This window comes from Ochotona princeps, chromosome X (genome assembly GCF_030435755.1).
Source record: "Ochotona princeps isolate mOchPri1 chromosome X, mOchPri1.hap1, whole genome shotgun sequence".
NCBI lineage: Eukaryota > Metazoa > Chordata > Mammalia > Lagomorpha > Ochotonidae > Ochotona > Ochotona princeps.
The window spans coordinates 78,148,233-78,162,449 of record NC_080865.1 but is presented as its reverse complement, the minus strand read 5'-3'; positions in this window follow the sequence as shown (position 1 = coordinate 78,162,449).

The following is a 14,217-nucleotide window of genomic DNA, read 5'->3' as shown; positions in this document are numbered from 1 at the left end:
AGGCCATAGACAGGCAGTTGGACAGGAAGTGAGGCAACTGAGACCAGAGCTGCCTCCCCTCCGCTCTGCAGGCAGAGGATTAGCCTGACATGCCACTGTGCATTATTTTATTTTTTTACCACATCTGATTTTTAAAAAAATAAAGAGAACAATTATTGCAAACCAGTGTTAATGGATACATAATACATAAAAATGCAGCATATGACAATATAAAGGGGAAAGGAGCTGAATGAGAACAGTTTTTGTATATTATTTAATATAAGATAGCATCAACTAAAACTAGATTATAAAAATATGGGATTAATTACAACACTCAGATCAGTTAACAAACCAAATTTAAAATGCAAAGAAAAGGAAATCAGGAAGAAATTTTTAAAATACAATATACAATTCCAAAAATATACAATGTACACAACCAAAATTGACATTCTGAGAATTAATTATTATAGCCCTTGTCTATACTAAAAATATCATTAGTCATTAGGAAATTTAAATCAAAATCACAATGAGATGTCACTTCATATTCACTAAGATGGCTATAACAAAAAAATCATTAGCATATTATGAAGAAATTGGAACCCTTGAGTAACACTGGTGACAATGCAAAATAACAAAACCACTGCAGAAAACACTGTGAAATTCCCATTTCACACGGCAAACACATGTCTACATATATGCCCACATCAAATTAAAACAAGTCCTCAAACAAATACTTACATGTGAATATTTATAGCAACTTTATTCACAGTAGCCATAAAGTGAAAACAGTTCATATGGTCAGCTAGAGCTGTACAGATAAACAAAAGTAGAATAGACAAATATCATTGATCAAAAAGAATCCACAGGGCCCGGCATGATAGCCTAGCAGCTAAAGTCCTCGACTTACACACACCAGGATTGCATATGGGCTCCAGTTCTAATCCTGGTGGCCTCACTTCCCATCCAGCTCCCTGCTTGTGACCTGGGAAAGCAATCGAGGATGGCCCAAAGCTTTGGGACCCTGCACCCACGTGGGAGTCCTGGAAGAGCTCCTGGCTCTTGGCTTCAGATCAGCGCAGCTCTGTTGCAGCCACTTGGGGATTGAATCATCGGACGGAAGATCTTCCTCTCTGCCTCTCCACCTCTCTATATATCTGACTTTGCAATAAAAGTAAATAAACCTTAAAAAAAAAAAAAGAATCCACAATGTGAATGAATCAGAATGACTACTTAAAAGAAAAAAACTTATTTTGGGGGGTGAAAAAAGTATTTTGGAAATTGATGCGATTCGTGTAATATAGAAGACAAGTCAGAGCTTTTGAAACTGCAGCAAGCTATATGATCAATTCTAAAGGAAAAGGACAATTACAAGAAGTCAAAAAGATTATGCAGGGAAAGAATTATCAAAACCTTTAGCTGTCACAGCCATTCTCCAGGAGATTAACATAAATACTAGAAAATGAAAAAACTTCTCAACAGAAAAATAAAAAACATGAAAATATGCTAAAATTCTAGAGCATAAAACTACAATATTTTCAATAAAATTTCATTGTATAGGCTCAGTAGCGTAACAGAAATGACAAAAAATATATATTTGAAAAATACATCAATAAAATGATCTCATCCAGAAAGCACAGAGAAAGATAATTGGAAACAAAATCAAGAATATACCAGAGCTACAGGGCAATAACAAAATGTCCATTTTTCAAGTCATTGGTTTCTTAGAAAGTATATGGTCCAAAATAAATGCATGAAAAAATTATGGCTAAAAAATCACCACAATTCTACTGAAGACATAAATTGCAAATTTTGAAAAGTTTGGTGGAAATACTCAAAATGGTAAACTACAAGAAACCAATATATCATTAAACTGGAGCAAAAATAAAAATAGCAAAAATTAAAATAGGAGGGCTTTCAAAAGACTGATTTACTTATTTATTTGAAGAGCACAGTGACAGAGAAAGAAGGAGAGACAGAGATTTTCCATTTGCTAGTTCCGTCCTCAACGGCTATAGCAGGACTGGAACGAACACTCCACACTGGGCTCCCACATGCATGGTAGTGCTCCAAGTTATTCAGCCATCATCTGCTGCCTTTGCAGATATATTAACAGGAAGCTGGATAGGAAGCAGAACAAACAGGACTTGAAATCACACTTCAATTTGGGGTGCAGGCATTAAGAGTCATAGCATAACCTGCCACAACACAACCTTGGCTCCCAAAAGAGGCAACATCAGGTATGTACATTGCAGAGTCTAATCCGTGGAAACCTGCAATGGGTATAGCAAAATCAAACTAGACATCAGAATAAGAAGACTAACCAAAGTTACATTGCACAACGATTAAAAAAAGGAATGAATCAAGAAGCCATAATAATCCTAACTGTGCAAAATACCTAACAATAAAGGTAAAAATACATGAAGAAAATATAATAAAATATATATATGGAGAAGTCCAAAGATCTACTTAGAGATTTCATGCTTTTACCTCATCAACTTATCAAACAGAAGGAAGAAAATAAGTAAAAATACAGATCTCACAACATAACCAAGTTATGGAACTGAAATTCACAGGACCCTCTATTTGGAAAGTCTAAAATAAACAATATTTTCAAATACCAAGAGACTTCAAAACATTTGTGAAAAATTGAACTAAATGATTAAGATTATTAATCAGTATAAACTCTCTCCACTTGAAGACACCTTTGTGATATTAGCCATTTTGATCCATCCCTAGAGAACTGAAGGCCCAGTGAACTTAACACGTCAGTTCAGTCTTTCTGACATTGTTAACTGAAGAAAAATGGGTTGTTTTTAAAGATTTTTTTAAGATAAGTACATAAAGTGAAAACAAGTAAAACCAACACCATAAGCTGGATTCCTACTGATTTCCATCAAAACTCTAATAAAATTGCCCTTGTCATGGTGGTACGTTAAAAAAAAAAATAAACAAAAACTAACAAGAAAAAAAAAAAAAACACCTGGTGAAGTTTTACTGTGTGTTTTCCTACTAACTCCTTAGCTAACATCATCAAAAACTCTTTCTTTATCAGCAGATATTATCTTCTTTGGCCCTCCAGAAAGTGAAGTAGCAAAATGTCTAACATTCTAAAAAAGAAACTGCTGTCATGACTTTTGCTTGTAACCCGTGTGCTTCTGCTTTGGCTGGACCATTTCCCCTTCTTGGTAACCATTCCTTTGATTGTGCGTAGTCTTCAGAATTACACAAGCAAAGCTGTGTTTCATCTTCTGTGAAATACTTTAGGATCCTGGCCAAAGTTTAAAATTTCCATTGAAATCTCTCCTCTCATCTGCAGCTAATTCAATTGAGTGCAACACTTTTGGCACCCATTAAGCAGAAAAGTGGTTCAACTTTCATTTCTTGGTTACAAATGTAAGCTGAACTGGGTGAAATGTCTATGGTGTTGGCTAATACTTCTATTGCAAATTGCTGATAGTCTACAATCAAAGCAGGAATAAGATTAATTTTTTTCCTTAAAAATCAGTGTGAGTGATCTGCGACTCAAACTTCATCTTCACCATTAACCTCCCTTTTAAAACGACTTACGCATTTACAAACTGCTGCATTCATTGGATTATTGTTACTACAAAGTTTTCATACAGACTTAATGGTTTCACCATTCCTCCACCCAAATTTCATCCCTGGGAGAAATTCCAGGCTCCGGGATAGATACTGCCTCTCATTTCTGCTTCCCTGTGCTTTGCTTCCTGCCACCCTGCACAGCCAGGATCCCCAGGCTTCACCAAGAAAACTACACACAGATGCTTCTAGAATTATGACAGGATTACATCCCAGTAAACCCACTGTAACTTTAAACTATCATAAAATGAAAATGCATTAAATACTCCTCACCTAACAAACATGCCAGCTCAGCATCTCAGCACACTCTGTAAATAGTGTCTGTGTCCACTTGTGATTCATGTGGCACTGTACTAGGAGCTGTGGCTGCTGCCACTGCCCAGCCTCATGTGAGAGGACTGTATTACATTTCACTAGGCCCAGAAAACAATCCAAATGGAAAATTTAAGCACAATTTCTACAGAATGCACGTCATGTTCACACCATCATAAAGTTGAAAAATCTAAAGTCAAACCATCCATCACACATCAGAGACCATCTGTACATGAAATTTGCTAAGAGAACAGATTTTCAATTTTCTCATCAAAAAAAAGAAGAAAAACTGGCTACATATTATGAAAGTCCATTTATACAACAGTCTAGAAGAGGAAAAATATATGGATAGACTAGATGCCAGCAGCATTATAATTGGAAAAATATTTAACTATGAATAAGCTCTGCAAAGGAACCTAGGGGTAAGTTGCAGGGAATTGTTCTGTAGTTGGTTGTGGTGGTAGTGGGATAATTCTATTTTCCACAGAACTTTACACAAAAAAGGACAAATTTTACTATATATGAATTTTAATTTAATTTTAAGTATATTGTTTTAAAACCCAGACTTAAGGAATGTAGCAACCACCTACAAAATGGCAACCTATTTTTGAATCCTGATTTCAACAAATTACAAAAAATTGGGCATTGTGGTGCAGCAGGCTGGGTCACCACGCTTGATTATCACATCCCATATCAGAGTGGTAGTCTGAGTCCTGTCCACTCTGCTTCTGATCCAGCTTCTTACTAATGTGCCTGGGAGGCAGCAGGTTAGAGTCCAAGCACTTCGGATCCTACTCCCCGTATAGGAGATCAGAGTTCAGGATGTGGTTTGTGGTTTTTTTTTTCTTGGCTTAGCCCTGAATGCTGCAGATATTTGTGGAGTGAACCTACAGCCTCTCTGTCAACTAGATATTTCAACTAGATATCTATATATGAATCTATATGTTTAATCATACATACATAAAATAAGCCAACAATGTGCAAATAAGCCCAATAAAACTGTTATCATATGATAGATATGCTTGAGGTGTAAGAATAGGTTTCCTTTTCTATATCTTTTAAACCATATTTAATATTTATTTATTTGAAAGATAAATAGCTTCCAAAAAGGTTGGGTTTGCTCCCCAAAGGCCAATGCCACACAAATTTCCCTCCGGTATTCTCATAGTTTTAGTTTCCAGTCTCATGTTTCATTCTTTAATCCATTATCCATTGCCTTTATTTTTTTTTAAGATTTATTTATTTTATTACAAAGTCAGATATACAGAGAGGAGGAGAGACAGAGAGGAAGATCTTCCATCCGATGATTCACTCCCCAAGTGAGCCGCAACGGCCGGTGCACGCCAATCCGATGCCAGGAACCAGGAACCTCTTCCAGGTCTCCCACGCGGGTGCAGGGTCCCAGTGCATTGGGCCGTCCTCAACTGCTTTCCCAGGCCACAAGCAGGGAGCTAGATGGGAAGTGGAGCTTCCGGGATTAGAACCGGCGCCCACATGGGATCCCGGGGCATTCAAGGCGAGGACTTTAGCCGCTAGGCCACTGCACAGGGCCCTCCATTGCCTTTATATTTGCTGTGGGGTAAGAGGCTATTGTTTGGGCCTGGAGCAATGGCTCAGTGGCTAAATCCTCACCTTGCATGCACTGGGATCACATATGGGCATTGTTTTATGCCCTGGCTGCTCCACTCCCTATCCAGCTCCCTGTTTGTGGCCTGGGAAAGCAGCAGAAGATGGCCCAAAGCCTTGGGACCCTGTACGTAGGAGATCCAGAAGAAGCTCCTGGCTTCAGCTCAGCTCAGCTCCAACCATTGTGGCCACTTAGGGAGTGAACCAGCGGACAGAAGATCTTCCTCTTTTTCTCTCTGTAAATCTGCTATCCAATAAAAGCATATCTTTTTATAGCAATCTTTTTTATTATGTTGCATTATGTGAGACAATTTCATAGGCTCTGGGAGTCTCCCAACCCCTCCCCCACCCCTCCCCCCATGGTGGATTCCTCCACCTTGTTGCAGTATTACAGTTCAAATTAAGTCAAGATTCTTTCATTGCAACATATGCCAAGCATAGAGTCCAGCATCTCATTGTCCAGATAAGTTCAACAGTTTCTTGGGGAAACCATCTCTGGTCTGAAGCCAGAGCTAGCAGAATATCGTCCCGATCAATTAGAAGCCCCAGCACAACATCAACAACAATTTACAACATTATGGAATTAATTGAAATGGTATTGAGTAATCAGTACGTTATAACAGTGCAAGTTCTTAACCACATCCTGTGACTACTTCATTGACCCTTCAATTTTTGTTTGGCTGCTATACATCTTAAAGTGGCTATAGGGTACTATTCAGCTGTTTCATGTCTGTTTTCATTTTAGTATTTAGCAGTTCATTGTGTTGATGCATAATTTTGCTGAACTTGGTAGATTTTAGGATAATCTAAACTGGCTTATAAATCTAACAAGGCCTTTGTCAACAGTTGAGTGCAGAACAGCTTTAGGAGGGGTGTGCAGAGAAAACCTCCATTCCCTAGTGAGGGGTAGCTAACCTTTGTGTCCTACCTAGTAAGGTATATGTGGATCCACGCTGATCGTTTCCTGTTCGGTTCTAAGCTTTCCTTGTATTTCTCTATCTATTCTATTGGGGGGGGCAGGGGAGCTCCGGGGCGATCCTGATGGTCACTGCAAGAGAGGGTGCGGATCCAAAGTTGGAACTAAGTAAGGACCAGAAGCAGCTCCTCTCCCTAGTCCCGAAGGAAGTTTGCTGTTCTTCTGTTTCTGAGAACCACTCAGGGTTCCTGGCTGTTGTTCCAATGACCTTCGGTCCTGCGAGGAAGGATCTGGGCCTCTTCCAGCCCATGTGGTAGATCCAGATGGGGCTGGGTGACCTCGGAGTTCTCGGCTTCCGAAGGTACTCCAGTTCCCCATGTTCTCCTTGTCTGTTGGGATGTAGTCCTTGGTGCCCATACTGATAGCCCTTGGCGAGGATCCGAGTCTTCAGGGTTGGGATACAAGCCTTCTCCTGTCCACTTGCTCCACTCTGGGGGCCCCCCTGCTCTGTGCACATGACCTCATGTTAAGAGGTTGTTAGGATCACTCCTGGTTCCCCCTATATGTCTTTGTGATTTAACTTTTGTTTAATGTTGATTCGAGTCTGTTGTCTATGAATTAATTACCTGTTATGTTTCTGATAGGTTATACTTTACGTCTTCCTCACACATTCTAAGGAGATGGAAGACTTCTCTGCCTATTTTCCTCTTTTTCTCTCTGTAAATCTGCCTATCCAATAAAAACAAATCTTTAAAAAAAAAAAAAGCTTACCCTTCCCCCAGATACAGGAGAAAGAAAAAGAAAATTTGGAAACAAAGGTCTCACCCACTTTCCCCTAACTCTCGATCCTTCCCACCATGATCAACTTTCTAAATATCATCAAAAATAAAAATAAATTTTAAAAAAGAGCCTTATATTTCATTCTTTTATATGTGAGTAGCCAACCATTGCAACACCATTTACTGAAGCAACTGTTCCTCCCCCAATGTATGTTCATGACATTAGTAACAACCCAACTTGACATAAGCACATGTATTTATTTCCAGATGCTGCATTCTCTTCTGTAGGCATACACATCTACAGTCACTATCGGTACCATGTGGTATGTGTTACTAGATTTCTATGTCCTCAAATCAGGTGCCATGATGCTTTGAACTGTGTTTTTTTTTGGCTCAATATTGCTTTAGAAATTCAGGATCTTTTGTGGTTCTACATGGATTTCAGAAATTTCTTCCTCTTTCTGTGAAAAATGTCATCAGGATCATCACAAGGATTTCATTGATTCTGTAGAATTCTTTGGATAGTATCGACATTTTGACAATATTAACTCTTCCAGTCTATGAACACAAGATATCTTTTCATTTCTGAATGTCTACTTCAGTCTCATACATTAATTTTTAAAGTAATTCTAACAAACATTAGTTAATAGCTTTTCTAATGCTGAAGCGCCAAAGCTATTTATAAATACAACCTACTTAACTACATTGGGCAATGCTCTTAACAATGAAACCAATTTAGTGGGAAGTTTTTTTTCAGATTTTATCCATATAGATGCATAAATAAGATTGGGATATTGTTTCTTCTATTTTGCTTTGTCAGATTTTGCTAAAAGGATTATGTTAACGTTATAGACATAAATTAAGAAGATTTTAAACTTGTATCTAAGCCTGAAAACTGCTTATTTATGACATAAGTTACCTATTCAAGAAGTTTGGGAGGATTAGCTGAAACCTAAAATGATCTTTCAGTTCTTACAAACATTCATAATTTCAATTTCACTGCTTTTCAGTTTCTTCAGTGTTACTGCATTATTGATTTTTACCTAGAGTTAATGAGACAATATTGGTTTCCATGCATCCTTATGAAGTTTTCATTTCTTTTAAATTTTCAAATTGTTAGATCTTCTTTAAAATTTCACACTTACTGGTGCTAGCACAGTGGTGTAACACACTAATCCTCCACCCGTGGCACCCCCATCCCATAAGGGCACCAGTTCATATTGCGGCTGCTTATAACATGGGAAGGCATCAGAGGATGGCTTACATCCTTCATATGTAAGAGAACCAAAGGAAACTCATATGAGAGAACCATATAAGAGAACCAGATGAAACTCCTGGTTCCTCATTTCAGACAGGTTCATCTCGGGCTTTTGGGGTAGTGAACCAGCAGATTGAAGATCCTCTCTCTGTTTCTCTTTCTCTTTGTAAATCTTTTTTTTTAATTCTCATATTTATCCACATTTATTTCCCAGTGCCAATTCTGAATCTTAATGGCTTATTTTTTATTATTTTTTTTATCTCCAGACTTTGTGTTTTCAAACTGATTTACAAATTTGCCTTTTGAAGATCCATTTACATTATAGTTATCAGGATCATTATTCAAACTTCATGAGCTAAGTGCTTTATTCATTCAAATTCTTTTTCTGATTGAATCATTCATAACTAAGAATGTGTTTATGGGTTTAACTTTCATTTTTCCAAGAAATTTTTTATGCAGACTCCAGATTATTTTTACCAGATTATTTTTATCCATCCTCTGATTTACATTTCAAATGCCTACAACTGGCAAAGTTGGACTGGGTTAAAGCCAAGAAATGACAGCTAAATCCAGATCTTCCACATGAATGGCAGGAATCCATATACTTGAACCATCACCACTGCCTTCCGGGATGTGCATTAGAGAATCTGGGGACATGTGTGGGAGTCATTTAGCTATCCAATACAGGCACACAATCAGGAATGCAGGCATTTTAACCACCACAAAAAAAAAGCTAACATTAACACTTCCTGATTTTAAATTAGATTACAAAACTATAGTATTCTAAACAGTATGCTAGTAGACTAGAAACAGACACAATGATCATTAGGACAAAACAAAGAGTCCAAAAATAAAACAAGGCAGATATAGACTATGAATCCTTATCATGGGCATCAAGAATACACAATAGGAACAGGAAAACTGCTTCAATTAAAAGATGCTAAGAAAATCAGATACCTACATGCAAGAGAATAAGAGTAAGCCTCATTTTAACCCAGACACGAAAAATAATTCAAAATAGGTAAAACACTTAAATGTAAAGCTTGAAACTATAAATCTCCTAGGAGAAAAGATAAGAAAAGCTATTTGACATTGTTCTTGTCAATGATTTTTTATATAAACCCAAAAGCATAGATTGGAAAAACAAAAATAAACTACTGAGACACTGAAATGAAAATAGCTAGTGCACAGTAAAGAAAACAATGAATAAAACAAAAAGACAACCTACCAAATGGGAGAAAATATTTGAAAACATATTATTTATAAAGGATTGATATCAAAAGTATAAGAATTCACACAGCGGTCTAGTAATAATAATAATCCAACAAGAAATTGGCAAGGACCTGAATAGGCATTGTTTCCAGAGACGAGATATACAGGTAGCCAACAGATAAATGAAAAATTGGTCAACATTATTAATCATTAAGGAAATTTAAATCACAGCAACAATGAGCTATCATCTCACAACTGTTACATAACTATTGTCAAAAAGACAAATAAGAAAGAATGTTGGTAAGAATGTTGTACACCATTGATGGAGATTTAAAATAGTACAGAAAGTATGAACCACATCGAATTTCTTCAAAATAGTAAAGATACAGCTATCATACAATCTACCAGTCTCACTACTAAGAAGTTATCCAAAGGGAATTAAATCAGGAGCTAAGAGATTCTGTACTAAAAGAGATTCTCCACTGTAGCATTACAAAATCATAGAATATCTACCGTAGCATTATTCACTAACTATATGAAAGTAATATATTAGTATACAGAAAACAGCTAAATATCTGTAAACACACAAATGAATAAAGAAAATGTAATATGTGTATTATGAAACAGAAGCTGCTACCTAGTACACTGACATCCCATATTAGATTGTCTATTCCATTCCAGGCTATTCTGCTTCTAATCTGGGTCCCTGTTAACACACCTAGGAAAGCAACAGAAGGTGGCCAAGTACTTGGACCTCTGCAACCCACGTGGCAGACCAGACGTGGCCCTGCCTCTACTAGCCATTTAGGAAGTGAACCAATGAATGGAAGATTCAATCTCCCTTCTCTCCCTCTCTCTCTTTGATTCTGACTTTCAAATAAATAAATCTTTTTAAAAAAATGCCAATCCTGCCATTTGCAACATGGATGAACATAAAGGACATTACACTAAGTAAAATAATTCAGATACACAAAGATAAGTACTGCATGATTTACCTTTATAAATGGAATCTAAACACATAAAAACTCACAGATGCAGGGAAAGTAAACAGTTTCCAGAGCTGGGGCTGGAGGTGGGAGAAATGAGGGATTTGGGGAAAATAGTACTAATTTTCAGTCATAAAATCAATTAAATGCTAGTAATCTAATGTGTAGCATCGAGACTAGTTAATAGTAGTGTTTTGCAATACAATTAGTAGTATTTTACATATATATAAAGAGAAAGGTAAGTACGCCAGGTGATGAACGTGTTAATTAGCTTGAATATGATAACCTTTCCTTAATATATACATATATCAAATCTCTCAATATAAATTATGCTGTATACCTTAAATATATATAATTTTTATTTGTCAATTATATTTCCATGAAGCTGAGAAAATAATTTCCTAGATCTGTATCAGATACAATTAAAAGAAAATGAGCAATATGCCCAATTTATACATTTTATATATAAAAATATCAGCTATGTGTGTACATATGAGCTTATAATGCTAAAGATTATCTATGGAGCAACAAAAAGCTATTTAGAAGGATCCTGACAAAACTGATAAACACAGTCAAATGTAGGAAAGAAAGATGGCATCAGATATGAGGACACTGCCAAAACAACTTAGAAATCCTTTACATTAAATGTTTGAATCTTGTATTACTTGTGTAATTAAAAGGCAAATTTTTTATTAAAACAGTAATACATTGGCCAATAAATATTTTTATAACTTTTTTCATCATCACATTAAAATTAATAATGCATTTCCTTATAAAATTAATCTGCTCTAATTAATTAACTAATTAATTAATGATGAATGTCTGCAACAGAAAAGAATGCACAGGCATTTCAACAACTTGCTAAGGGAATAGAAAGTCAAAGCAATATTTCTCTATATCACTCAAAAAAGTCATACAATTGACCCATCAATTATTCTAAGTAAAAAAGTATAACTGTGTACAAAGGTTTAGGGACCTAAATATTCATTGCAGTATTACTTATAAAAATCTAATTTAGAAACTACCAAATGTCTAAAATGGTAGATTTTAAATAAATTACAGAACATTCATAAGATGGAGCCATACACAGCCATTACAAAAAAAAAGTGTTTCTAAAGAGTGTAGAAGGACATATAAAAACATTCACGATGAGAAATGAGTTATGAGATACTATGGATATTACAATTTTATTTAAGAGAAAACGACTAGAATATTAATACTAATTGTCTTTACAATTATACATTTCTTTTATTCTGTTTGCTCTTTTCCAAATTCTCTACAATGACATGGAATAACTCCTCATTGAGAAACAAACATGTTAGTGCTAAAAATCAAACTCACCTTGGTTTCTTGTTACCATAACGATAAAAAGCCTTGCAAATGTATATACTCTTTGATCCAACAATTTAACAAAAAAATGTATCAATGAGTATTTAAGGTCTATTTATCTAATCAAAGATGACTTAAAATGAGTAGTGCACAAGATTGATTGGAATAGCATAGTACATAACAGAAAAACAAAGTCTGACAATCCAGCCATAATTAAATTGTGCTTTATTCTCTTGATACATAACAAGAAATCCTTTCCAGCCTTGGTATAGAAAATGTTTAATTACATAAGAACAATCTTCTCATACTAAGTGAAAAACTATCTTGTGATCAATATACAGAGAACAAAACCATCACTGCAAACAAAACAGTTCACATTTCATAAAGTTAGGCAGCTGACAACTTAGAAATGTAAAATGTTGGGCCCAGTACAGTAGCCTAGTGGCAAAAAGTCCTTACCTTGCATGCCTCAGAATTCCATATGGGCACGGGTTCATGTCCCAGATGCTCCACTTCCCATCCAGCTCCCTGCTTGTGGCCTGGGAAAGCTGTCCAGGATGTCCCAAAGCCGTGGGACTCCACACCCACATGTGAAACCCAGAAGAAGCTCCTGGCTCCTGGTTTCAGATGGGCTCAGATTCAGCCATTGCAGCCACTTGGGGAATGAACCAGCGTACAAAAGATCTTTGTCTCCACATCTGCTTCTCTCTGTATTTATGCCTTTCCAATAAAAATAAATAAAATAAAATGTTTAAAAAGAAATGTATAATGTTTGCTAATTGAAATCATAATGGATTGAGAATAACATTTTACTTTGAGATCTGCCTGGCATAAACAAAGACCACAGTACCTGTTGTCTGTTAAGGCTGTTATAACAAAATACCTAAAATGAAGTGATTTACAAAAATCAGAAATGTATTTCTTCTAGAGCTACAGTCTAGAAAATGAAGAACTAGATGATGCAACAGGCATGTTCAGCATTTGGTGAGGGCCGGGTCTCTGCTTCCAAACTGGTGGCTCCATCCTTGTGTCTGCAAGTGGGGAAGACACAAAGATGAGCCCACTCCCTGACGCCCTAATCACATCCCTGAAGGGGCTGACAGGATGACTTAATCACTTCTTCCAGTCCTCATCTCCTAATACTGTAACATTCAGTTTCAACAACATCAAATGACATACATTTAGACCCTAACATTTGTCAAATCAGATTCTCCTTCATTCTTTCCCCCACGCCCCCGTCTCTACGTGTCATTCCTTAGAATCAACTGCAGTTGGAAAGTTCTTATCTATTCCTTCAAAGGAAAAACATTTAATACAAAAGGAGCCATTCATCATAGCATAAGGATTTCAGACCAAACTGGAAAAGACTCAGGGTCAGCATTTGGTCTAGTGGTTAAGATCTAATACAGGATGCTCACACCCCATATTGGGTGCCTAGGTTTCAGGATCAGCTCTCCTCCCAGCTTCAGCTTCCTGCTAATGTGTACCCTGGGAGGCAGCAGTAATGGTTCTGGGAGTTGGTTACCCTCCAGCCAAGAGAATGACCTAGATTGAATTCCAAGCTCCCAGTTTTGGCCTGGCTCATCCCTGGCCACTGCAGGCATTTGGGAGTGAACCAGTGAATGGAAGTTCTCTACTGTCTTTTTCCTTCTCCCACTTATATTTTCTAAAAACAAAACCAGGTTGAAAAATAAAATTCATTCTTTCAGCAAATAACTAACAAAGGAAATACTGAATTAAATCCAGCAACAGAAAGTAGAGCATGGGGTAAAAAAGACAGCACAGCAAGAAAAGAGCTGGATATTTGCATTTAGATCAATGATGGATGGAGATAAAGACGAAATTCATGCAGAGGCTGACCTGTTGAAATTCCAAATTTCAACAGGATGAGGACTGTCAGAAACCTGATGAGGCTGGCACCTTGTCATCTAAGGATGGTTTTCAAAAGGAATGTCGGTGCATTTCTGGATTTTCCTCATGCTTCAGTGGCAGGCAGGATCGGTAACTCCATGAGATGACGCACATAATGGTAATCACAGTATGTAACGGGCCTCAGTTGTCACCTCCTGGAACTGTAGAACTTCAGAATACTTGTAAACAAAGCTGAAGATGAAATCCTGAAGCATAACAAGACACATGAGAGAAAATGGTGTCACAAAGGACAAAAAACTTCAATAGTGGTCAGCCTTGTCAAAACTACAGAAGTAGGTTTTAGATTAA